Raw genomic sequence first — 25,569 nt, 5'->3', positions numbered from 1 at the left:
ACAAGACCACCATCTTACTTACATCTCTGTAAAGTGGATAATTTAATTCTAGGTCATTTACCACTCCAAATATACATGGATAATACCTTAGAGTGTATCCCAATTTTTTTAGGAAGGGCAAAGGTATCATAACAGAACTAAATAAATAAGACGCCTTGTCAGTGGACAATTGTGGCAAATCTAAGGAAAGGAAAAGGGGGGCAATATCTAAGGTTTCCTTTGGGACATCTGATTTATATAATTCTGAATAGAACCTGTAAAAAGCTTCATTGCTTTGTGCATGTTCTGTAAGTAGTTCTCCATCATGAGACCTTATTGCTGCAATATTTGAAAATTTCTCATTACTGAGTTTTAGCACCATGAGGTGACTGGGCCTGCTTCCATTAAAATAGACATTATAATAAGGTACATTAATTATAATACAACCCTTATAATAAGGAATTCTGAATAGAATAATATTGAGCTCATTTTTAAATAAAACTTTTTTTGTATTGCAATATCACCAGAAAGTGTTGATTGCACTTGAATTTCAACTTGAAGCACAAGAAAGGTCCAGATTTGTGTGTCTTTTCTGTCACCAAGATACAAAAGCAATATAATTATTCCTAAAGAAACCATTCACTGTTTCCAACAAACCTTTGATCGTCCACTGAACCCTGATTAAACAGAAGAAATTTGGTTAATTCACTCGTAAATTCAGAGCCGAAAGATTTGTGCTTGCAGATAAAGTATGTTGCTTAGTGCTCGGATTAAGATGTTGCAAGCAGTCGAGTAAAGACAATGTGGTAATACATAGCTTAAGCTTGGAGCTAGCGGCCAGCTGACTGAGAAATATCACCCCCTGACCTGTTTAATTAATAAATGATTATATATCTGCTCCCACCACTAACCGAAATGATCATATCTGCTCCCACCACTAACCGAAGGTCCAATATATTTGTTAGATCATCTAACAGAAAAGAACTGGTATCTCTTAGAGTTGGAGCGTAAACTGAAATAAAGGCAATACTTCCATTTCTTACTTTTGTTGTAATGTATGTTATTCTCCTTTCTTCACCCCTTCCTTGGTTTCAAATAGTAATCTCCCAATTCTTCTGTACATAGATAAGAACTCCTTTAGTTGTTATTTGCAGTTGCATAAGAAGCAACTCTATAGAATTTATTGCATTTGGAAATATCAAAATCTCTTAGATGGGGCTCTTTAATCAGACCAAGGTGAATTCATTTTATGAACGTTTAAACCATTAAAATATTTCAGCTCAAGACATTCAAAACCATAAAGATTAAAAATAAACTCAAGTATAACAAGACTTTTAATTTCCAAACTCCAAAAGAACTGAACACAGCTTAAACATCAAATTATAAGTGAACTGAACCTCGCACCAGTTAGTTGAGGTGAAAACCAGCTGTGGTGGTGGAGCAGCCCTCTGCTTTTCCAGGCCATGCAGACACCCCCAGGCCCTCTCCGGTGCAGGAGTGGAGACAACAATGCTGTGTCCACCACGCCGTAGTGCTGGTTTTAAGACAGCAGCGTTGGAGGAGTTATGGGCAGCCTCCAGCCTCGTCTTCCGTCTGTGGAGTTTGGACTGCCTCTACAACAGCAGCAGTTAAGTTTGACGACCTCCTTGCAGAGCGCCTGGATAGATCACTCCTCCATGTTTGCCAAGTTTTTCGAGAGTAAACACAGACAGAAACGTAAACAATCGTTATTGAGTACTGCACAGTAACACAGGGAGCAGAGAGATTCTTCTTTTTTCTTTTGTGGTCTTCATCTTTGTCTTTTCTTTGGCTTTTTTGTCTTGTTTATCCTCTTTGTGTTTATAGTTTTCTTCTTTTATCTTTGTCGTTGTTGTCTTTTTCTTTTTTTTTTTCTTTTTTTAGGTTTTGACTTTGTCTCTATTGTCTTTCCTTTTTTCCTCTTTTCTTTTTTCTTCTTCTTTTCCTTTGTTTTTCTTTTTTCTTTACTTTTCTTTGTCTTTATATTTGATTTCTTTGTCTTTATTCTTTGTCTTTCTTCTTTGTCTTGATTTTCTTTGTATTTCTCTTCTTCGTCTTTGTCTTATTTGTCTTTTTTTCTTTGTATTTTCTTAGCCTTCTTCTTTTCCTTCTTTTCCTGTTTTTGTTCCTTTTCTTTTCTTGGTCTTTGTCTTCTTATTCTTCGTCCTTATTGTCTTTTCTTCTTTGTCGTTTTGTCTTCTTTATCCTTTTCTTCTTTGTATTTTCTATTTGTCATTTTATTAGTTTTCTTTTATGTTTTTCTTTGTCATTCTTCTTTGTCTTTTCTTTTTTTGTTTTCTTTGTATTTCACTTCTTTGTCTTTGTCTTTTTTTCTTTGTATTTTTGTTGTCTTCTTTTGTTTTTTTTTCTTCTTTTTTGGGGGTTTTGACTTTGTCTCTATTGTCCTTTCCTCTTTTCTTTGTCTTCTTCTTTTCCTTTTAAAAAAAAAATCTATTATTTTTCTTTGTATTTCATTTCTTTGTCTTTTTATTCTTGCTTTTTTCTTGGTCTTCTTATTTGTCTTCATCATCTTTTTCTTGTCTTCTTTGTCTTTTTCTTTTTTCTTCTTTGTTTTTTATCTTTGTCTTTTTTTCTTTGTGTTTTCTTAGTCTTCATATATATATATTTTTCTTTTATTCTTTTCTTGGTATTGGTATTTTTTGTCTTCTTTATCCTCTTTGTGTTTATAGTTGTCTTCATTTATCTTTGTTGTCTTGGTCTTTTTTGTCTTTGTCTTTCTCTTTCTACTTTCTTTCTTTTTCTCTCTTGTTTTCATTTCCCTAGATTTTCATCATCTTCTTTGTCTTCATTAAACTTTTTCTTCTTTTTCTGCTTTGTCTTTTTGTTTCCTTTATCATTTTCTTCTTTGTATTATCTATTTGTCATTTTATTTGTCTTATTTTATCTTTTGTCTTTATCCTTTTCTTTGTCTTTTTCTTTGTTTTCTTTGTATTTCACGTCTTGTCTTGTTTGTCTTTTTCTTCTTTGTATTTTTGTTGTCTTCTTTTGTTTTTTTTGTTTTTTGAGGTTTTGACTTTGTCTCTATTGTCTTTCCTTTTTTTCCTCTTTTCTTTTTTCTTCTTCTTTTCCTTTGTCTTTGTCTTCTTTTTTGTCTTCAACATCTTTTTCTTGTCTTCTTTGTCTTTTTCTTTTTTATCTTTGTCTTTATCTTGTTTTTATTTGTCTTTTTTGTTCTCTTCTTTTTGTTCTGTCTTTCTTTTTTCTTCTTTGTTTTTTATCTTTGTCTTTTTTTCTTTGTGTTTTCTTAGTCTTTATATTTTCCTTTTGTTTTTCTTCTATTCTTTTCTTGGTATTTGTCTTTTTTGTCTTCTTTATCCTCTTTGTGTTTATAGTTGTCTTCTTTTATCTTTGTCGTCTTGGTCTTTTTTGTTTTTGTCTTTATCCTTCTTCTTTCTTTCTTTCTTTTTCTCTTTTGTTTTCATTTCTTTAGATTTTTTGTCATCTTTGTCTTTTCTTTGTCTTCTTTAATTTTTTTCTTCTTAGACAACTGGATTAGGGTGAACTAATGTTAATGTCTGCTCTCTGTTCTGATGATCAATTACATTATTAGACTCTTTCAGTGACAGACAGGCCTGATTCTGGATCCTAACAGAGTACGTTAGATTACCTAATAAAACATCTAGAAGAAGAAATGAGAGGAGAGATGAGTGAGGGAGAGTTCAACTCCACAAAAAAAAAAAAAAACAGGTTTGGACTCACAGAGCTGATGCCTCTGTTGGGTTTTGCTGCTACGTTCTTCAGTGTTCTCCCACTCTAACATACTGGTTCCAACAGCGACTGGAAGTTCCTCTAAACGGAGAACTATTTAAGGTCCTGTAGGAGGTCAGCAGGAGGACACCTACTGACCCTGACCTGCTGGAGAGAATGGCACACTGCACTGGGCCTCGCTGTGACGTCACAGATGATGTCATAAAGGAGGGTTCCGACCCAGGTCCACCGACGCAGCTGCACTGGGATCAGTGCCAGGAGTTCACTGCTGACTGGACTTTCCCTTACCAGCAGCTCTGCCTCTAAACCAGTACAGACCTCCCAGTAAGACCAGTGCAGGCTGGGGTCAGCTGGTTTAGTGAAACAGAAGAGCTGAGAGAATTATTTATTTTTTTGTCTATTTAGTCTTAAAGGAATCGTAAAAGCTAAAATCTCACATTGAGAGAGAGTGTGTGTGTCATTCTGCACTGTGATGCTTTACTGTGTGGGTTTAATAGCGCCCCCTACAGGAGCCTGAACTCACCTCTCTAAAAAATAAAAGCTTAAAATCTCACAGAAACCTTTGTGGTTCTCTCAGAAACAAACCTGGTTACAGAGTGAAGACCAGAGTGAGGAGTAAGAGAAGATCAAACCCATCAGATCTTTATTATAGAGAATCTGCTGTTCAGGACGTTCAGATTCAGCAGTGATTCAGAGAGCTGGACAGGTCAGACAGGGTCACTGCAGTGAAATTGTGCTTCACTGTAGAGAAACCTACCCACTCTGATTTCTTTGCAGTGATCTTGAATGGAACCAGAAGTTGGTTGCCATGACTACAAATCAGATGTAGCCATTTTATTTCCTATCCAAACCTACCAGAGAAGCTACACGTGTCTTCTGCGTTTTATATGGAGAGAGGATGATGATGGGGAAAAAGTGTCTGATCTGAGAACAGTACAATTTTCTTTCAGGACTATTTTTTGCAGCACAACGCCCAGCAGCATGTATCCCTCCACCATTTTAGTGAGATGTAATGTTAAGGATTTTACACACGGAGCTGTGTGTAACAGCGGCCCCGGTGGAAAATCTTCACCTGCCTCACTAATGGAGATTTGAACAGAAGTTGATTTGTGATTTAAGATTATCTGTAAGTAAGTAAGTAAATGTAAGTAATATTATATTTATGTATGTAAGATTATATTTATGTAAGTAAGATTATCTGTATGTAAGTAATATTATATTTATGTATGTAAGATTATATTTATGTAAGTAAGATTATCTGTATGTAAGTAATATTATATTTATGTATGTAAGATTATATTTATGTAAGTAAGATTATCTGTATGTAATCTTAATGGGTTAAATCTAACTTGTACTTTAATATTGTCTAAAGTTTGCTTAGAAATCACCTTAGTTTTGCTCATGTAATTGTTTTTAGCTTTACAGTGAAGTGACTGGCTAAAGTAAGTTAGCTGAGGCAGAAAGCATAAAGGTGGATAACATGTCAGTCTGGACAATTTATAATTTCTTTTTTTCTTCTTTTCTTTTCTTTTTTTACCATGATATATATTTTTCTTTTTTCTCAATTCAATTTAAGTTTATTTATACAGCACTTTTTACAACAAATGTCACAAAGCAGCTTTACAGAGACCTGGAAGAAAACTTGAGATGGGGAGCCCATCCTCCTCTGGTCGACATCAGATAGCACAATAATTGAATTAAGAGAATATGCAAATTTGCGGTTAAGCCATAAAAGATGAAGGTGAGTGAAATGTTAAAGTCCAGGCAGGTATGCATGGTCATGCAGTGAGAAGAGGATGAATCCATGCCAAACCCCAGAGCAGGACAGCGGGCAGCAGGGTAGTGGAGGAAAGAAAAGAAAGGAGGGAAAACACAAGTTAGGAGAAGCGCGGCAACATTGCGATGGGTGGATGAGGATAGTGGATGGGTGGATGAGGGTGAAGAGGGTAGTTGGGGGAAGGGTTACAGTGGGACAAGATCACGGTGAGCAGAAAACACTAAAGGATTCAAGCCAAATTAAAACATCTTAGAGAAAACAAGGACAGACTACTCTAAAATATAAAAGCTTAAAATCTCACAGAAACCTTTGTGGTTCTCTCAGAAACAAACCTGGTTACAGAGTGAAGACCAGAGTGAGGAGTAAGAGAAGATCAAAACCATCAGATTTTTATTATAGAGAATCTGCTGTTCAGGACGTTCAGATTCAGCAGTGATTCAGAGAGCTGGACAGGTCAGACAGGGTCACTGCAGTGAAATTGTGCTTCACTGTAGAGAAACCTACCCACTCTGATTTCTTTGCAGTGATCTTGAATGGAACCAGATGTCGGTCGCCATGACTACAACTCCGATATAGCCATTTTATTTCCTATCCAAACCCACCAGTGAAGCTACACGTGTCTTCTGAGTCACGGTGAGCAGAAAACACTAAAGGTTTCAAGCCAAATTAAAACATCTTAGAGAAAACAAGGACTGACTACACATTTATACTCAAAGGACTGGATACAATAAAATGTCCTTCTCTAAACACAGGCCTCCTTTGGCATGGGACTGTACAAATGACACAGGCAGAAGTAATCAGGGTCAACACAGTAGAAACAGAATTGTGGCCAAAATACACGGGAAAGAAACAGACTTATTTACCACTCAGATAATAAGGCCTTGAATGCACAGGATAATACAGCAGCCACCAAGCACAAGCATTGCAATCCATATGATGAGACTAGAGAGAATGACCAAAAACCTTTTCCAGTTACAAAACATGGAATCCAACCATCCCATAAAGACTGCTGTACTCAACCCTAATTTCAGTCCTGAAGCACTTTGGCTGTAAAAGCTACATAGGACACCCACATGTCATTCCTTAAAGTAGCATTGGTAAGTGTCTTAAACATGAGAACAGCTCAGCCCGTTTGGACGCAACACCCAGAAAATTACAAGAGACATTGGTAGGATTGACAAAACATTTTCCTGGTGTGTGAAAATGTGGCCTGAGAACAATTTGTTTGATTGCTACAATTATTGTGGTTCCTATCAGAGTCCTGGGTTCCTGAAAGGATGCCAAGGGTGCACAATGTTCTGGGCCATATTCCGCAGAAAGTGTTCAAAATAGTCCAGAGTTAATTTCTGTTCTGGGCACATCCCCAACCTAAAAGTCCATTTCTGTTCCAACTGAAAAAGCGTCCTGGATCAGATCTGATCGGATGGTGGGAAGCAAGCAACACAATCAGTCCAATGCCGTTGTTCAAATGATGCTGTGTCAAGACTTGTCCTGTCACAGTCTTTGCCCTTCAGAGTCATCGCAGGCAGCAAAGGCGGCACTACGCTCACACCTTATACTGTCGTCAACGTAGGATGGAGTCAGGATGATTGTTTACCAGCCGTTGCCATTGACTCTTCAGATGGTCACATCTTCTGATCACACACATCTTAAAATACAAACAATAACAAGTGCCACTCCGGTCATTTGAAGAGAACTACACATTGATCAAGTACATAAGGAGTACATACAGTCAAGCCGGAGTCTGCACACTCCTTTCACCTTCTCCACATTTCATTTTGTTACACACTTATTTTACAATAGACAGTTCTACACAACTCTACACAATGACAAAGTCAAAGCAGGTTTTTACACATTTGTGGTAATTTATCATAAAATAAAGTAAAATCTCATATGTTCAAAAGTAGAAGAGGAAGAAACCCTGAGAGGAACCAAGACTCAAAAGGGGAACCAGTTCTCCCCTGGTCAACACCGGATAGCACAACAAATGACAGAACAAGAATAAAAATCAACAAAAGAAACAATAGTGAATTTTAAGCTGCTGCAAAGGTGACATCAAGCCAAAAATGAGAGTGAGCAATGTGAAAGTGCATGCAGGTAAATAGTCATATGCACAGCTATGCAGTGAAGAGAGAATGACTCAATATGAGAACCCAGAGCAGGACAGCATATCAGTGGGCAGCGAGAAAGAGGGGGAAGGAAAAACATTAGGATTAGGAGGAGCGCAGCAAAACAGGGGGATTTACTAAGGAAAGGAGGAGCGCCAAAGACTGCGTAGGAAGCAATAGGAGGTCAGGTTGTGCAGATTAAGCTGAAGTCATGGCAGAAATCTGTAAAGCTTCGCAGCCCTCAGATAAAGGTCGCTGAGGCCTCATCATGTAAAGAGTGCGACTTAGTTGGTTTGGGTTTCATTTTGTATAAACTTTCCCTTTACTTTTTTTTTATTGAATTGTATCAGTTTAGTATCACTGGAACTGAAAGTATTTGGCTGTGTCATATTGAAGCCACACTACCACATCACAGAGACAGCCAACCAGCTACAGACCTGTAGGCAGGTAAAACAGAATGAATTGCTGATGGACAGCCAGACAGCCAGATTTGCACACGGCCACTTGGACAGACAAACAGCTAGCCAGAACTGTTGTAGATGGATAGTCACAGTTTACATGTAGACAGACAGCCAGCCAGAGTAGCACACGGATGAACAGAAAACCTGAGTTGCACATGGGCATGCAGACAGTCACACAGCTGCAGACAAATATTCAAACTATTGAGACAAGGTAGCTCATCCCCAGTTTAAACAAGTATCTAGACTGGAAGATGATGTTAAATGAATTATTGGAAACCGGTTACATGTACTTTCTGCTGCAGTGAGTGTGAGAGGGGCAGAAGGAAGGCAAAGGGAGCCAGAATACCTTATCCTTGTTGGGCGGATCCACCTTCTCTTTGTGTGAATTAATAAATGACTTGATGCACAAGACATGACCCGAAACATTCAGTACAACTTCATACTCGCAGCCCTTGGCAACTGGTCACACTTAAACAAAAATCATCTTTGAGAACTAAAATCAGACTGTTTCACATAGAGAATTGTCAGACAGAGTGCAGGTGTATGGTCAAAGTCAGTCAGACAGCCACAAAGTTTTAGATGGAGAAACAGATACAGGGCTACAGTGTATAGGGCTACAGTGTACAGACTAGGGTTAGGTTTCCAGACACCATTGCAGATGGACATGGATAAACAACAAAAAAAAGCCAGCCAGCATTGCAGCCAGAGTCTTAACAGAATGAACTGCAACAGATGGATTGACAGCCAGACAGTAGCAGAGTGACAAACACATAGTTGCACAAGGACAACCAGCCTTCCAGACAGCCACACAGTTGTATACGGACATTCAGCCAGCCAGAGTTGCAGATGGACATGCAGACAGCCATAAACAGTTGTACAGTGACCCAGCCAGCCACGAAGTTGTAGACTGACATCTAGTCAGCCAGAGTTAAAGATAGACAGAAAGTTTGCCAAGTATATAGACAGCCACAGATGGATGGACAGCCAGATTTGTACACTAACAAAAAGACAGCCACCCAGACAAACAACCAGCCAGCGTTGCCCACAGAGAGACAGCCATCCAGTCAGCCACAGAGTTGTAGACAGCCAGTCAGACACAGCTGTACATGTATAGACAGCCAGCCAAAAAGTTGCACATGGACGGTTGGACAGACATCAATCTAGAATTGCACACGGATGGACAGCCAGCCAGCCAGCAAGAGAGTTGCACACGGGCATGAAGACAGCCAACCACAGTTGCAGACAGATAGTCAGGCTGTGATGAGGCAAGGTAGCTTTAAAGAAGTTTAAGTAAGACTCTAGTGTGGAAGATATGTTCAAATGTATTATTGTAAACAGGTTACATGTAGTTCTACTCCTGCTGCAGCGAGTGTTAGGGGGCAAAATGGACGCAAAGGGAGCTGGGATACCTTGTCCTTGTTGGATGGATCCACCTTCAGCCAGGGAGGTGGTCCTGAGAACCTGTAAGACAAAAAAGAAAGTCAATACATGTATAGAAACTGAATGATCACTTACCTGTTATGTCTTGAGGAATGTGTATGGTAATAGCGCTGAGGGTGTTTGCATGTTTAAACATAATTGACGTCATCCCTCTAAGGACGTACTGGTTTATTCTGGGGCTGGGCTTAAAACCTAAATTCTCAGCATGTGTATTTAGTGGCGGATGACTCTCTAATGCAGGTCAGACTCTACCCGTGCAACTGTGTCTGAATTGTCACACACAGTTGCAGATGGTCTTGGATGGGCAGCCAGACAGACAGCCAGCCAGAGTTGCGAATGGAGACCACCAACCAGAGTCGCCTATGAATAGACAGTCAGTCACACACAGTTGTCAGCCAGTGTAAATGAGTATCTAGGGTGGAGGACACCTTAAATGTATTATTGTAAACAGGTTACATGTACTTACCTTTTAATCCTGCTGTGGTGAGTGTCAAGGGGGCTAAATGGAGGCAAAGGGAGCCGGGCCGGGACCACTTGTTGGCCGGATCCACCTTCGGTGAAGGAGGTGCTACTGGAGTCCTGAGAACCTGTAAGACAAAAAAGAAAGTCAGAGTTGTCACTTACTGACGTAACCGACAGAAGTGTCTGACAGTGATGTGGATCTAAAACACACAGACAAACCCTTTTGCTGTATCTTGACTTTAGTAAAATTATGAAGACATTCATAACTTGCAGCTGTAGTTACACTCAATAATATACATTTGTATTGCTAATTAAGCTGGTTTAAAGCCCTATTTGGACCGGATTAATTTTATCTGGCAAACATCGATTGCCTCGATTTTGTGTGTTCCTGTAGTGACCACAAAATTTCTTTTTTTCAGTTTATTTCACAATTGGTGTTTGTAGTCTCAGGCTTAACTTGAGGTTTCTTACACTCCTTGACCAACAACAACAAAAAAAAATAAATAAATAAATAAATAAATGCACCCAGCTATTGGATTATTAGAGATGTTGGATTATTGTAAAACATGATATGCAGTTAGGACGTCTTAACAGGCAATTATGTAAATGACGGACAGAGTGGCTGTTTTGCAGGCTTTTTTTGTCGACGAGTGTATAGAACATGCTTAGCTAACTGGGTGTAATAGCTTCCGCCACTTTTGTTTGGGTTATGCTATATAATATATTGTATAATTTTACCTAGTGGAAGTAAGAGTTAGTGTACAGTAGGGGTGTGCAATCTTGACAAAAACTTAGATCAATATTTTCTTGGATTCTGCCGACAATGTTATTTAGACAATACTTTGAATGTAATATATATATTACAATGAAAATGACTAACATGAAATAAATGTAAAGGTTTTAAGCGACTGGCGAATATGTGTGGTTTTGAGGGGTTTCTGCGAAGTGAGTGACCTACTCGATAATGTCTGCTTGCAATTTGTTATGACAACAATTAAGATATTACTAATAAGATATTATTAGCAGGCCATCAGCAACTTCAAGGACAAGAAGCTAATACCAAGCCAGGGAAGGACCTCGTTGGCAGCATTCGATTAACTTTTTCAAGGTTCATTTTATAGTCAGTCTAAGCTATGAAGAATCACTCAGCAGCATGTACAAATTTCTCCAGACAACAGTGTACAGTATTGATGTAGGCACCACAAGAGAGAACGGAGTTCTTTGAATATTGTTGAATAATGTTACATTTGCAGATCACTGCATGACACACCTGGCACCTTGATTCGGCATATTAAGTTGTTGCATGGTTCAGATGCAGGAAAGAAATTTGGTCTGATGTGCTCATGATAGTTGTTCTCAGCAGTTCCAAAGTTTTGCAGTCTTTAGAAAACACCTGAAAATTGTTCATGTGAGATATACGTTTGAAGTCACATCTACCAGTAGTCTACCAGTAGTAATCTACCAGTAGTGTCTCAGTGAAACTAAAATCTAGGGGTTTCAAGCACTTGTATAGAACAGGTGTTGCTCTTTTGATATGGAATACACTGTTATTTGAACACATCAGATATTTCTGATGGGAGATTTGTGATGTCACAAGGAAAATAGAAGGATTAGTAGAAACACTATTAAATATATATACAGTGCCCTCCATAATTATTGGCACCCCTGGTTAAGATGTGTTCTTTAGCTTCTAATAAATTGAGTTTTTTTCTAAATAATATAGGACCACGATGGAAAAAAGAGTAAAATCCAACCTTTAACTCAAGTGAATTTATTCAGTAGGAAAAAAATTCTACATTAAGAAATAATTGTTTAACATCAAATCATGTGTGCCACAATTATTGGCACCCCTGATGTTAATACTTTGTACAACCCCCTTTTGCCAACAAAACAGCACCTAATCTTCTCTTATAATGTTATACAAGATGGGAGAATACAGATGGAGGGATCTTTGACCATTCCTCTTTGCACAATCTCTCTAAATCATCCAGCGACCTGGGTCCTCTCCTCTGCACTCTCCTCTTCAGCTCACCTCACAGGTTTTCAATGGGGATGAGGTCTGGGGACGGAGATGGCCATGGGAGGAGCTTGATTCTGTGTGTGGTGAACCATTTCTGTGTAGATTTGGCCATATGTTTTGGGTCATTATCTTGCTGAAAGACCCAGTGACGACCCATCTTCAGCTTTTGGGCAGAAGCCACCAGATGTTGTTTTAAAATGTCCTGGTATTTCAAACCATTCATGATGCCATGCACCCTAACAAGGTTCCCAGTGCCTTTGGAAGAGAAACAGGCCCACAGCATCAATGATCCTCCCCCATATTTCACAGTGGGCATGAGGTGCTTTTCTGCATACTCAGCTCTTGTGTTACGCCAGACCCACTTAGAGCATTTGTTGCCAAAAAGCTCTATCTTAGTTTCATCTGACCAAAGCACACGGTCCCAGTTGAAGTTCCAGTACTGCTTAGCAAACTCCAAACGTTTGCGTTTATGATTGTGAGTGAGAAAAGGTTTTTTCTGTGCATGCCTCCCAAACAGCTTGTTGGCATGCAGATAGCGCCTGATGGTTGTTTTGGAGACTTTGTGACCCCAAGAAGCTACCATTTGTTGTAATTCTGTAAAAGTGAGCTTTGGAGACCTTTTTATTTCTCTTATCATCCTCCTCACTGTGCGTGGTGGCAAAATAAACTTGCGTCCTCGTCCAGGCTTGTTTACCACTGTTCCAGTTGTTTTAAACTTCTTAATAATTCCTCTGACAGTAGATATGGACAGGTGTAGGTGAGTGGCTATTTTCTTGTAGCCATTGCCTGACTTGTGGAGGTCAACACACATCTGCCTTACTTGAATGGTATGTTCCTTTGTCTTTCCCATGTTGAAGAGAAATGGCCTCTGTGTCACGTCATATTTATACCCCAGGAGGGAACACATGACTCTTCTCCACATTCAACCTGCTCAACAATAGACTTTTCTTATTTTTAGCAGAGCTCGAGATAAGGTGGGGGCAGTGATAATGGTAGAATAGATCTTTCCGATCATGCCCCAATCTTGAATCATGAAATGAATTGAGATATATAGTTTAAAAACACAGGAGGCAGTTTTATACCTTAAACAAAGACATTACAAGGTAGGAGGAAGATAGCTAAACTCACAAGAAACAGGGAAACATCAAGCGGATAATTATTGATAAAAGTAGGAATCCAAAAGACTAGAAGAGCTAGAATCTAAAACGCAGAAAATTCAAGAAAGTTTTGAAATATTTTATAAGAATAATGAGGAGTTGTACGTAGCCATTTTTAGATCAAAACCAGAAAAATCTCCAGGACTGGACGGATATACCTCTCTAAGTATTTGATCCCCTAAAAACCATGACTAATGTTGGCTCCCACAGACCACTGACACATCCTAATCTCAGTGAAGTCGTTACCTGCATAAGAGACACCTGTCCCAAATTGTCACCTGTGTAAAAGGCCAACTGCCAAAAGACTCAATAACATCTCCATCATGGGCAAGACTAAAGAGCTGTCTAAAGATGTCAGGGACAAAATTGTTGACCTACACAAGGCTGGAATGGGCTACAAAGCCATAAGTAAGAAGCTGGATGAGAAGGTGACAACTGTTTGTGCAATTATTTGGAAGTGGAAGAAGTACAACATTACGGTCAATCGACCTAGACCTGGAGCTCCATGCAAGATATCACCTCGTGGCGTCTCACTGATCATGAGAAAGATTAAAAATCACCAAGAACTACACAGGAGGAGCTGGCTAATGATCTCAAGGCAGCTGGGACCACAGTCTCCAAAAAAAACATTGGTAATACACTGAGACGTAATGGTTTAAAATCCTGCAGTGCACGCAAGGTTCCTCTGCTCAAGAAGGCTCATGTCCAGGCCCGCCTAAAGTTCGCCAATGAACATATTAATGACTCCGAGAGAGACTGGGAGAAGGTGCTGTGGTCAGATGAGACCAAAATTTAGCTATTTGGCCTCAACTCAATGTGTTTGGAGGAAGAAAAATATAGAACATGACCCTAAGAACACCATCCCCACCGTCAAGCATGGTAGTAGAAGTATTATGTTTTGGGGGTGTTTTTCTTTTAAAGGCACAGGCCAACTTCACCGCATTGAAGATGAACGGGGCCATGTATCGTAAAATCCTGGGTAACAACCTCCTTGCCTCTGCCAGGGCACTGAAAATGGGTCGTGGATGGGTCTTCCAGCACGACAACGACCCGAAACATACAGCCAAGGAAACAAAGGAGTGGCTCCATAAGAAGCATATAAAGGTCATGGAATGGCCTAGCCAGTCTCTTGACTTCAATCCCATAGAAAATCTATGGAGAGAGCTGAAGATTCATGTTTCCAAATGCACGCCTAAAAACCTTAAGGATTTGGAGATGATCTGCAGAGAGGAGTGGGCCAAAATTACTCCTGAAGTGTGTGCAAACTGCTGTGCTTGCCAACAAGGGTTTTTGCCCCCAAGTACTAAATTATGTTTTACCAGGGGGTCAAATACTTATTTCCTTCAATGAAAATCAAGTTAATTTTTATTTCTCATTTCATGTAATTTTCTCAGTTCTTTTGATATTCTATGTGTCACTGTTAAAATAAAGCTGGCATAAAATTGAGACATTTCATTTTTTTTTTTTATTAAAACTTTTAAAGTCAGTGAGGGGGGGTCAAATACTTATTTCCTCCACTGTATATGTTGTCAATAAATGTCAGCATTTGCATCCAACAAAAGAGTACAGACTCTGATGTAGAAATATTGAAATGCTCCTCTGCAGTCATATCTAGCATGATTTAAGCCACTGCAATGGCTGGCTGTGCTACAAAAAAAGAGAATGAAACAAGAATTGCATGCTCGGCTCCTGAGTGCCAAGGTAGAAGATTTTGTTTAGTTGGCAGTCGAAACTGTCTTCAGTCCTGGCATTCTAGTGAAGGAAATGAGTTTCACAGTTTGACCTACATTTAGCCAAAATCATAGGTTAATATATGCTCTAAATTCAATTCAAGAGAAGATTATAGAAAAAAAATAAACAAATACATAAGGGGTAAAGATAGATTTACCATAAAAGCGTATGTAAATTTGTGTTCAGTGAATGAATGTAGTATTCACTTCTTAGTAAATTAATTAATATAAAGTCATTCGTAACTGTTATGCAACCAGTTGTCAATTACCATACTGTGACATGCTCTGGCCTGTTGTGAAAATCCTGTCAGAAACCTCTGTCAGCATTAGTGACCAGTTCAGGTTTAATATTTTTATGGCTATAAATGACCTGGCATACTACAAAGAGACCAACTCCAACCACTAGAACACAACAACAGCAAATGTTAAACATATATAAGTAGAAAATAAGGGATTAAAGACTTCCTACATTGCTTCAGAATATAGAAGAGTATTTATGAAATCCAAGCCTAAACAGCCCTAGCTTCTCTTAAGTAGTTTTAGCATGAAACATTTTAGCCAGGAAGCGGAATACACTACATATTTCCCCCTTTGAGATGAGACAGAGTCTCAAACAAATAAAGAAAGCAACACATGTTTACAGTTGTGGCAAATTGCAGCTCCTCCTGCACATGCTTCCTTTAACAGAACCTGAACAATACAGCTACTTTAAGGAGTGTAAGAGTGAAAACCTGTCAGGCAGTTATCTTTCCTTAATGTCCATCAAACAATCTAGACAGAAAATTCTCTCACAGCCCCTCTGCCTAGGCGACCACCTACAGCACTCCAGATCAAATTATAATAGAGGATCTTTGACAATGTGTATAGGGATATGACTTAAGCAAATACATCTGAAACCTCATAAATAAAATTAAAAAATGTCCAAATTCCTGCTGGTCGATCCATTGGACCTTCCAATGGACCTTCCCCTACCTAACACCAATTTCCTCTAAACATCAAGCAAAAACAAAACCAAACATCTGCAGTCCCAGTGTGTTTACCCCATAACAGAGTTTCCAACCAATGAAAACAAAAAGTGTCGTGAGTTTAAAGAGTTTAAATGTTACTCATACAGTAAAGAAGCAAAAAACTCAAACTAGTGTCTTACTAAGATTACCACCACCCCACAAACATTCTCTATCAATGACAAGAAGGGAACTCGATGGCCTATGTGTCCAGAGCACAGCAAGTGTGGAGAAATGTCACAGGAAATGACCCGGACTTAAATCAGATGGAACAGTCCATTTTACAAGCTAAAATACAGAGGGGGCTGCCCCAACCACTGAGAAGTAAACTAGAAGTCGTAAGTCTGATGTTTGGCAAAGGATGTTTATATGGTAGAATGCTCAGTCTATTGCCAAGTGTTTGTGTAGAGAAGTCATGAGCAGGTGAGGACTTCTAGATTGGATATCCTCAGGTAAAAATGAGAAATTAAACAGCGTCTTGGTGTTAATGGTGAGTCAGATCAAGTGAGCTGTGTGAAATACATATGACACCTTATGAGTGGGTTTGTTGCATATAAGTAGAAATGGTCCAATTTCTGCATTTTTGGACTGGACTCAGGACTGACATTGACGATGATGAGGAAGTAGTGATAGGAGATGAACTGGTGAAGAAGGAACCATTTAGAATATCTATTCTTATTCTTATTTATTCTTATTATAGTTTTAACATTTATTTCTCTTATCATTTTGTTATTTAGTCGGGTCTTACTACAGAGTGGAATGATAAAAGAGGGCAAATGGAAAAGATTATACATAACATATTTCTTTTTTCCTTTTTTTGTCATTATTCTTTTTCTTTCTTCTTTTTTCCCTTTCTTTGTCTTCTTTGTCTTATTTGTCTTTTTCTGTCTTCTTTGTCTTTTCTTTTTTATTTTTCATCTTGGTATTTTATCTTTGCCTTGTTTTTATTTGTCTTCTTTTATCTTTGTCGTCTTTGTATTTTCTTCTTTATCTGTTTCTTCTTTATCTTTTTTCTTTGTCTTTCTTTTCTTGGAATTTGTCTTCTTTGTCTTCTTTTTCTTAGTTTTTTTCTTTTTTTGGTCTTCTTTTTGTATTATATCTTTCTATTGTTTTTTATTTGTATATTATATATCTTTGTCTGATTCTTCTTTATCTTTTCTTTCCGTCTTTTTGTCTTTGTCTTCTTGGTCTTTGGCTTTTCTTTTTGTTTTCTTTGTCTTTTTTGTTTTTTATCTTTGTCTTTTTTTCTTTGTGTTTTCTTAGAATTCATATTTTCTTTTGTTTTCTTTTTATTCTTTTCTTGGTATTTGTCTTTTTTGTCTTCTTTATCTTTTTCTTCTATGTATTTTTAAATTTGTTTTTATTTGTCTTCTGTTATCTTTGTTTTCTTTATCTTTTTCATCCTTGGTTTCTGTGTTTCTTTTTTGTCTTTGTCTCCTTTGTCTGTCTTCTTTTTGATCTTTCTTTGTCTTTTTTTTTCCTTTTTAAATTTGATTTTCTTGGTCTTCATCCTCTTTGTCTTTTTGTTGTCTTCTTTGTCTTTTCTTTGTTTTCTTTATCTTTTTCTTCTGTTTTTTGTGTTTCTTTTTTGTTTTTGTGTTCTTTGTCTTTTCTTTTTTCCCTTTTGTCTTCTATTTATTTCCTCTGTGTTCTTTGTCTTTGTCTTGGTCTTGTTTGTCTTTTCTTTGTCTTCTTTGTCTTCATTTTCTTTGCATTTCTCTTCATCTTCTTTGTCTTTGTGTTTTCTTTGTCTTTTTTGTCTTTGTCTTCTTTTTTGTTATCTTTATCTTTTTCTTCTTTATCTTTTTCTTTTTTGTATTTTATCTTTGTCTTGTTTTATTTGTCTTTTTTATCTTTGTCTTCTTTGTTCTCTTCTTTTTGTTCTGTCTTTCTTTTTTCTTCTTTGTTTTTATCTTTGTCTTTTTTTTTCTTTGTGTTTTCTTAGTCTTCATATTTTTTTTTGTCTTCCTTTTATTCTTTTCTTGGTATTTGTCTTTTTTGTCTTCTCTTATCTTTGTCGTCTTGGTCTTTTTTGTCTTTGTCTTTGTCGTTCTTCTTTCTTTCTTTCTTTCTTTCTTTTTCTCTTTTGTTTTCATTTCCTTTGATTTTTTGTCATCTTCTTTGTCTTTTTTTGTCTTCTTTCATATTTTTCTTCTTTTTCTTCTTTGTCTTTTTGTCTTCTTTATCCTTTTCTTCTTTGTATTTTCTATTTGTCATTTTATTTGTCTTCTTTTATCTTTTATTTTTATGTTTTTCTTTGATCTTCCTCTTTTTCTTCTTTTTCTTCTTTTTCTTTGTATTTCATGTGTTTGTCTTTTTTGTCTTTTTCTTCTTTGTATTTTTGTTGTCTTCTTTTTGTTTTTTTCTTTTTTGAGGTTTTGACTTTCTCTTTTCTTTTCTTTATTTTTGTATTTGATTTCTTTGTCTTTTTCTTCTTGCTTTTTTCTTTGTCTTCTTGTTTGTCTTCTTCTTTGTGTTTTTCTTTTTTATCTTTGTCTTTATTTTTTTCTCCTTTGTCTTTTTCTTCTTTTTTTCTTTGTCTTTTTCTTCTCTTTTCTTTTGTGGTCTTCATCTTTGTCTTTTCTTTGTTTTTTGTGTTCTTTATCTTTTTCTTCTTTGTATTTTGTATTTTTCATTTTATTTGTCTTTTTTATCTTTTGTCTTTTTCTTTGTCTTTTTTTTCTTTGTCTTTCTTCTTTGTCTTGATTTTCTTTGTATTTCTCTTCTTTGTCTTTGTCTTGTTCGTCTTTTTCTTCTTTGTATTTTCTTTGCCTTCTTCTTTTCCTTTGTTTTTGTTCCTTTTCTTTTCTTGGTCTTTGTCTTCTTTTTCTTTGTCCTCATTGTCTTTTTGTTGTTTTTTCCTCTTTTCTTTGTCTTCTTTTTTGTGTTTGTCTTTTCTTTCTATTTGTTTCTTTGTTTTTTTTCCTTTTCTTGGTGTTCTTTGTCTACCAATTTTTTTTCTTCTTTGTCTGTAGTACTTGTCTTCTTTGTCCTCTTCTTTTTGTTCTGTCTTTCCTTTTTCTTCTTTGTTTTTTATCTTTGTCTTTTTCTTCTTAGTGTTTTCTTAGTCTTCATATTTTCTTTGGTTTTTCTTTTTTTTCTGTTCTTTGTATTTGTCTTTTTTGTCTTCTTTATTCTCTTTGTTTTTATAGTTGTCTTCTTTTATCTTTGTCTTTCTTCTTTCTTTTTTTCTTTTTCTATTTTGTTTTCATTTCCTTTGATCCACCTTCTTTGTCTTTTCTTTGTCTTCTTTAATATTTTTCTTCTTTGTCTTTTTGTCTTCTTTATCCCTTTCTTCTTTGTATTTTCTGTCATTTTATTTGTCTTCTTTTATCTTTTGTCTTTATCTTTATTTGATCTTCCTCTTTTTCTTCTTTTTCTTAGTATTTGATGTCTTTGTCTTGTTTGTCTTTTTCTTCTTTGTATTTTCATTCTTTGTCTTTTTTGAGGTTTTGACTTTTGTCTCTATTGTCTTTCCTTTTTTCCTCTTTTCTTTTTTCTTCTTCCTTTCCTTTGTTTTTCTTTTTTCTTTTCTTTGTCTTTTTATTCTTGCTTTTTTTCTTTGTCTTCTTATTTGTCTTCATCTTTTTCTTGTCTTCTTTGTCTTTTTCTTTTTTTATCTTTGTCTTTATCTTTTTCTCCTTTGTCTTTTTCTTCTTTGTCTTTTTTTGTCTTCTTTTTCTTGTTTTTTCTTTTCGTGGTCTTTGTCTTTTTGTTGTCTTCTTCGTTTCCTTTTATTCTTCTCTTTTCTTTTGTGGTCTTCATCTTTGTCTTTTCTTTGGCTTTTTGTCTTCTTAATCTTTTTCTTCTTTGTATTTTGTATGTTTCATTTTATTTGTCTTTTTTATCTTTTGTCTTTATCTTTTTCTTTGTCTTTTTCTTCTTTGTCTTGATTTTCTTTGTATTTCTCTTCTTCATGTTTGTTTTGTTTGTCTTTTTCTTCTTTGTATTTTCTTTGCCTTCTTCTTTTCCTTTGTTTTTGCTCCTTTTCTTGTCTTGGTCTTTGTCTTCTTATTCTTTGTCCTCATTGTCTTTTCATTGTTTTTCCTCTTTTCTTTGTCTTCTTTTTTGTTTGTCTTTTCTTTCCATTCTCTTCTTTATTTTTTTTCTTTTCTTTGTGTTCTTTGTGTTCTTTATTTTTTCTTCTTTGTCTGTCATCTTTGTCTTCTTTGTCATCTTCTTTTTGTTCTGTCTTTCTTTTTTTATCTTTGTCTTTTTTTTCTTTGTGTTTTCTTAGTCTTCATGTTTTCTTTTGTTTTTCTTTTTTTCTTTTCTTGGTATTTGTTTTTTTTTTGTCTTCTTTTTCGTCTTTGTCTTTCTTCTTTTTTTTCTTTTTCTCTTTTGTTTTCACTTCCTTTGATTTTGTCATCTTCCTTCTCTTTTCTTTGTCTTCTTTAATATTTTTCTTCTTTTTCGTCTTTGTCTTCTTTATCCTTTTCTTCTTTGTATTTTCACTTTGTCTTCTTTTGTCTTTGTCTTTATCTTTATCGTTGTCCTTCTTTGTCTTTTTCTTCTTTTTCTATGTTTTCTTAGTATTTCACTTCTTTGTCTTTTTCTTCTTTGTATTTTCATTGTCTTCATTTTTTTGGGGGGGGGTTGACTTTGTCTCTGTTGTTTTTCCTTTTTTGCTCTTTTCTTTGTCGTCTTCTGTTCCTTTTAAATTTTTTTTTTATTATTTGTCTTTGTATTTGATTTCTTTGTCTTTTTATTCTTGCTTTTTTTTCTTTGTCTTCTTATTTGTCTTCTTCATCTTTTTCTTGTCTTCTTTGTCTTTTTCTTTGTTATCTTTGTAATTATCTTATTTTTCTTTTTTTCTTTTCATAGTCTTTGTCTTTTGTCTTTTATTTGGCTTTTTTTGTCTTCTTTATCTTTTTCTTCTTTGTATTTTGTATTTTTATTTGTCTGATTTATCTTTGTTTTTATCTCCTTTTCTTTGTCTTTTTCTTCTTTGTCTTCATTTTCTTTGTATTTCTCTTCTTTGTCTTTGTCTTGTTTGTCTTTTTCTTCTTTGTATTTTCTTTGTCTTCTTCTTTTCCTTTGTTTTTGTTCCTTTTCTTTTCTTTTTTTTTGTCCTCGTTGTCTTTTCGTTGTTTTTTCCTCTTTTCTTTGTCTTCTTTGTTGTGTTTGTCTTTGCTGTGTCTTCTTTTCTTTTGTTTTTTTCTTTTCTTTGTGTTCTGTGTCTGTCGTCTTTGTCTTCTTTGTCTTTCTAGTTTGTTTTTGTTTTCTTTGTATTTCTCTTCTTTGTGTTTGTCATGTTTGCCTTTTTCTTATTTGTATTTTCTTTGTGTTTTTTGTCTTTTCCTTTGTTTCCTTTTTCTTCTTTGTCTTTGTCTTTTTTATCTTTGTCCTTTTCTTCTTTTTCTTCTGTCTTTTCTTTGTCTTTTTCTTTTTGTTGTCTTCTTCGTTTCCTTTTGTTCTTCTTTTTCTTGGTCTTCATCTTCATCTTTTTCTTCTTTGTATTTTCTGTTTGTCTTTTTTATCTTTTGTCTTTATCGTTTTCATCTTTGTGTTAGTTTTCTTTGTATTTCTCTTCTTTGTCATCGTCTTTGTATTTTTATTCTTACTGTTCTTGTTCATCTTCTTTGTTTTCGTCCTCTATTTCTTCTCATCTTATTTGTCTTTTTCTTCTTTGTCCCTTATATTTGTCTTCTTTCTTTGCCATTACCTGACTTGTGGAGGTCAACACACATCTGCCTTACTTGAATGGTATGTTCCTTTGTCTTTCCCATGTTGAAGAGAAATGGCCTCTGTGTCACGTCATATTTATACCCCAGGGAAACAGGAAGTTGTGAATTACTAATGAAATGTTCCTACATACTCTGATCAACTTCGTAAACTATTGTAGAATTGACAGAAATACTTTCATTACATTTATTTCCAAAGAAATGTTAGGGGTGCCAATAATTATGGAACAGGTGATTTTATGAAGAATAATTATTTCTTAGTCAGGGATTTTTTTTTCCCCCTTAAAATTCACTTGAGTTAAAGGTTGGATTTTGCTCTTTTTTCCATCGAGGTCCTAGATTATTTAGAAAAAAAACTCAATTTATTAGAAGCTAAAGAACACATCTTAACCAGGGGTGCCAATAATTATGGAGGGCACTGTATATGCCCCTCCGGGAAGTGAACTGAATTTCTATAAAAGATGGTTTGGTATGATGACTAGCTCACAGGGTACACTGATTTGTGGTGGGGGCTGGAATGTTTGTTTAAACCAAAGTTGATTCTTCTAGAGTGACTGCACAACAAAGTCCAGTAAATAAATAAATAAATAAATAGGATGATGAAAGAATTGGAATCAACAGATATCTGGAGGGAAATGTACCCGTCCGGTAAGGACTATACACATGACTCTTCTCCACATTCAACCTGCTCAACAATAGACTTTTCTTATTTTTAGCAGAGCTCGAGATAAGGTGGGGGCAGTGATAATGGTAGAATAGATCTTTCCGATCATGCCCCAATCTTGAATCATGAAATGAATTGAGATATATAGTTTAAAAACACAGGAGGCAGTTTTATACCTTAAACAAAGACATTACAAGGTAGGAGGAAGATAGCTAAACTCACAAGAAACAGGGAAACATCAAGCGGATAATATTATTGATAAAAGTAGGAATCCAAAAGACTAGAAGAGCTAGAATCTAAAACGCAGAAAATTCAAGAAAGTTTTGAAATATTTTATAAGAATAATGAGGAGTTGTACGTAGCCATTTTTAGATCAAAACCAGAAAAATCTCCAGGACTGGACAGATATACCTCTCTAAGTATTTGATCCCCTAAAAACCATGACTAATGTTGGCTCCCACAGACCACTGACACATCCTAATCTCAGTGAAGTCGTTACCTGCATAAGAGACACCTGTCCCAAATTGTCACCTGTGTAAAAGGCCAACTGCCAAAAGACTCAATAACATCTCCATCATGGGCAAGACTAAAGAGCTGTCTAAAGATGTCAGGGACAAAATTGTTGACCTACACAAGGCTGGAATGGGCTACAAAGCCATAAGTAAGAAGCTGGATGAGAAGGTGACAACTGTTTGTGCAATTATTTGGAAGTGGAAGAAGTACAACATTACGGTCAATCAACCTAGACCTGGAGCTCCATGCAAGATATCACCTCGTGGCGTCTCACTGATCATGAGAAAGATTAAAAATCACCAAGAACTACACAGGAGGAGCTGGCTAATGATCTCAAGGCAGCTGGGACCACAGTCTCCAAAAAAAACATTGGTAATACACTGAGACGTAATGGTTTAAAATCCTGCAGTGCACGCAAGGTTCCTCTGCTCAAGAAGGCTCATGTCCAGGCCCGCCTAAAGTTCGCCAATGAACATATTAATGACTCCGAGAGAGACTGGGAGAAGGTGCTGTGGTCAGATGAGACCAAAATTTAGCTATTTGGCCTCAACTCAACGTGTTTGGAGGAAGAAAAATATAGAACATGACCCTAAGAACACCATCCCCACCGTCAAGCATGGTAGTAGAAGTATTATGTTTTGGGGGTGTTTTTCTTTTAAAGGCACAGGCCAACTTCACCGCATTAAAGATGAACGGGGCCATGTATCGTAAAATCCTGGGTAACAACCTCCTTGCCTCTGCCAGGGCACTGAAAATGGGTCGTGGGTGGGTCTTCCAGCACGACAACGACCCGAAGCATACAGCCAAGGAAACAAAGGAGTGGCTCCATAAGAAGCATATAAAGGTCATGGAATGGCCTAGCCAGTCTCTTGACTTCAATCCCATAGAAAATCTATGGAGAGAGCTGAAGATTCATGTTTCCAAATGCACGCCTAAAAACCTTAAGGATTTGGAGATGATCTGCAGAGAGGAGTGGGCCAAAATTACTCCTGAAGTGTGTGCAAACTGCTGTGCTTGCCAACAAGGGTTTTTGCCCCCAAGTACTAAATTATGTTTTACCAGGGGGTCAAATACTTATTTCCTTCAATGAAAATCAAGTTAATTTTTATTTCTCATTTCATGTAATTTTCTCAGTTCTTTTGATATTCTATGTGTCACTGTTAAAATAAAGCTGGCATAAAATTGAGACATTTCTTTTTTTTTTTTATTAAAACTTTTAAAGTCAGTGAGGGGGGGTCAAATACTTATTTCCTCCACTGTATATGTTGTCAATAAATGTCAGCATTTGCATCCAACAAAAGAGTACAGACTCTGATGTAGAAATATTGAAATGCTCCTCTGCAGTCATATCTAGCATGATTTAAGCCACTGCAATGGCTGGCTGTGCTACAAAAAAAGAGAATGAAACAAGAATTGCATGCTCGGCTCCTGAGTGCCAAGGTAGAAGATTTTGTTTAGTTGGCAGTCGAAACTTTCTTCAGTCCTGGCATTCTAGTGAAGGAAATGAGTTTCACAGTTTGACCTACATTTAGCCAAAATCATAGGTTAATATATGCTCTAAATTCAATTCAAGAGAAGATTATAGAAAAAAAATAAACAAATACATAAGGGGTAAAGATAGATTTACCATAAAAGCGTATGTAAATTTGTGTTCAGTGAATGAATGTAGTATTCACTTCTTAGTAAATTAATTAATATAAAGTCATTCGTAACTGTTATGCAACCAGTTGTCAATTACCATACTGTGACATGCTCTGGCCTGTTGTGAAAATCCTGTCAGAAACCTCTGTCAGCATTAGTGACCAGTTCAGGTTTAATATTTTTATGGCTATAAATGACCTGGCATACTACAAAGAGACCAACTCCAACCACTAGAACACAACAACAGCAAATGTTAAACATATATAAGTAGAAAATAAGGGATTAAAGACTTCCTACATTGCTTCAGAATATAGAAGAGTATTTATGAAATCCAAGCCTAAACAGCCCTAGCTTCTCTTAAGTAGTTTTAGCATGAAACATTTTAGCCAGGAAGCGGAATACACTACATATTTCCCCCTTTGAGATGAGACAGAGTCTCAAACAAATAAAGAAAGCAACACATGTTTACAGTTGTGGCAAATTGCAGCTCCTCCTGCACATGCTTCCTTTAACAGAACCTGAACAATACAGCTACTTTAAGGAGTGTAAGAGTGAAAACCTGTCAGGCAGTTATCTTTCCTTAATGTCCATCAAACAATCTAGACAGAAAATTCTCTCACAGCCCCTCTGCCTAGGCGACCACCTACAGCACTCCAGATCAAATTATAATAGAGGATCTTTGACAATGTGTATAGGGATATGACTTAAGCAAATACATCTGAAACCTCATAAATAAAATTAAAAAATGTCCAAATTCCTGCTGGTCGATCCATTGGACCTTCCAATGGACCTTCCCCTACCTAACACCAATTTCCTCTAAACATCAAGCAAAAACAAAACCAAACATCTGCAGTCCCAGTGTGTTTACCCCATAACAGAGTTTCCAACCAATGAAAACAAAAAGTGTCGTGAGTTTAAAGAGTTTAAATGTTACTCATACAGTAAAGAAGCAAAAAACTCAAACTAGTGTCTTACTAAGATTACCACCACCCCACAAACATTCTCTATCAATGACAAGAAGGGAACTCGATGGCCTATGTGTCCAGAGCACAGCAAGTGTGGAGAAATGTCACAGGAAATGACCCGGACTTAAATCAGATGGAACAGTCCATTTTACAAGCTAAAATACAGAGGGGGCTGCCCCAACCACTGAGAAGTAAACTAGAAGTCGTAAGTCTGATG

This window comes from Salminus brasiliensis, chromosome 16 (genome assembly GCF_030463535.1).
Source record: "Salminus brasiliensis chromosome 16, fSalBra1.hap2, whole genome shotgun sequence".
Taxonomy (NCBI): Eukaryota; Metazoa; Chordata; class Actinopteri; order Characiformes; family Bryconidae; genus Salminus; species Salminus brasiliensis.
Note: the sequence above shows the minus strand (reverse complement) of the source record.